The sequence below is a fragment of the Curcuma longa genome, unplaced genomic scaffold (assembly GCF_044706935.1).
Source record: "Curcuma longa cultivar G26 ecotype Majalengka, Jawa Barat unplaced genomic scaffold, ITB_CL_G26_1.1 contig_18957, whole genome shotgun sequence".
Lineage (NCBI taxonomy): Eukaryota > Viridiplantae > Streptophyta > Magnoliopsida > Zingiberales > Zingiberaceae > Curcuma > Curcuma longa.
Genome location: NW_027430959.1, coordinates 16,035 through 18,187, shown reverse-complemented (window position 1 = coordinate 18,187; position 2,153 = coordinate 16,035). Strand labels below are relative to the sequence as shown.

Genomic DNA, 2,153 nt, shown 5'->3' with positions numbered 1-2,153 from the left:
TTGAAAGTCTTGAAGAACGCATAAAGAAAATAGAAGCTAAAGCACCAATAGCTGCTACTATACCTGACGAAGTTCTGAGTGGCCTAACCGATAGAATCAACAACTTAAAGATCGGAGTGCCAAAGCAAGTTGAAAAGAAGGGTAAGCTGCTAATATTTAAAGATCCTTTTGAAATCCTCAGGGAAGAAAAGGCAAAAGCAAAGAAGAATTAAATGGCTTTAAGACAAAATCCTCTCGTCACTACAATTACAAGGAGAACCGGAACTGAAGGAGCACCCTTATTTGAGGATAAAATTCACGACTATCGCCAAAACCAAAGAAGGAGATACAACACACAATAGGCAATAAGAAGAACTGCATGAAGGCTCATTGGGGGCGACCCATTTAACCAGGCACTTGAGTAACAATTGGATCCTCAGACTCAACTACGAATCTCTATGCAAGAAAGAGCTTCCATAATCCCTGCGGATGTTCTATATCATAGTAGAAGGGATGATGCACATCATCGGGTCTATGTTCACCGATTCGAAGAAGCTGTGCTGGTAACAAACAATCAGGTGGACCGGGCATTAATCCAGCCCGAAAGCTTCAACCAACTTCTTAGGAGTGGCATGAGATTCATCCACATGGGAGTTGTACAAGTCAGGGTACAAATACTACACCGACAGGAAGAAGGTACCCTAGCACTGGTGGTATTCCGTGACAACCGATGGCAAGGAGACCAAGCCTTTTTCGCCACTATGGAGATAGATTTAACACATGACAGCCAACTGGTATATGTCATTTCAAATACCATGTTAACAATCTCTGACTTTTACAAGAATGTACAAATCTCCATACTAACAAGAGGCTACGAAAATTGGCAAAATGGTGAGGTCAATCTCCTCATCACCAGAGGATTGGTAGCAAGGCTATCCAACACACCCAATGTTGGATTCGCTTATGAAGTTTAGAATGTCGTTGACTATTTGGCGAGTCATGGTGTCTGAGCATTACCTGGCACAGCTTACAACACTCGGGATGCTTTGGGTCACAACTGGATCATCCGTCAAACAATGGTGAATATACCCATGCAACCAATGGAAGTGGCCACCCGTAATTTGCTTGATGGGCGTATTTCTGTACACTTTGAAAATTTTCAGGCGGCCACAACACCTGAGCCATCACAATTCAACAGCCGTGATGAAGAAATCCAAAGCGATGAAGAAGAAATTAGGTCTTCACACACTTTAGCTGTTTTAATTGAAGAACAAGAATTCCTAATAAGACGGTTACACAGTGGAGCAAAAATTCCACAAAGAAAGACTCCTGGAGTTGTCGGACATGATCTGACAATCTGTAGAGCTCAAGACATTGGAGCCTTTAGCCTTGATACCAAAAATAACGCAGAAACGTCTTCTAAATTTCGAACAAAGATAAGTACAATAGAACTAGCAAAAGAAAATGTACAGACCTTGCTCAAAACTTAGGAACAAGAACTTACTTAGGACTCTTGGACTCTTTCTTAAAGTGAGGCTTGTAGTGAGATGCACTTGATGCCTCGCAATAAGATTTCTAAGGACTTAAATAGAGAGGGGTAAGAGGAATCGGATGCTCATTGGGCGCCATCGACGTTCCATCTTTCCTTCCATTAGTCGTCCTTTACAGTATTGCTAATTATTTTCAGCACCGAAAGTGGATGCTGAACATTTAGGACAATTATTTAGCACCGCTGAGTTGGTGCTGACTCAGTAGATTCTTTTTAAGATAATGGATAGCTCCCCGGGGCTCAATCTATTTCCAGTACTAAAGGTTTGCATTCTTGGGATTTCTGTGGCCCACCACTGCTTCACGGGGGACTCCTGTGGATGTCCTTTATGATTGCTTGTAAGTGAAGGAACGCATTCCATAATTCCTTCCGGACCCCCTTGACAGTTGGTAATTGCTTTTTCCAATAGCTTTCTTGTCCTTCCCCATGTGCTCGGTGGTTGAAATCATACTCCTTGAGCTGGTAGATAAGTTCCAGTTCTCGGATGCTTTCGAGGACTCGCTGAGTGGCCGTCCTTTCAATGTCTGGCATTCGTCCTCTAATGTTATGGTCTTCCTTGAGAAAGATGTCTGTTTTTGTTGTGGATTGGGCCAGGTACTCGTATTCGGCAAAGAGTAGATAAGGC

General features: G+C 42.7%; 1 pseudogene; it reads left to right on the top strand.

Moving 5' to 3' along the window:
- The first annotated feature begins 212 nt into the window (after positions 1-212).
- On the top strand, positions 213-1,469 carry LOC141816979 (uncharacterized; annotated as a pseudogene).
- Positions 1,470-2,153: the final 684 nt, after the last annotated feature.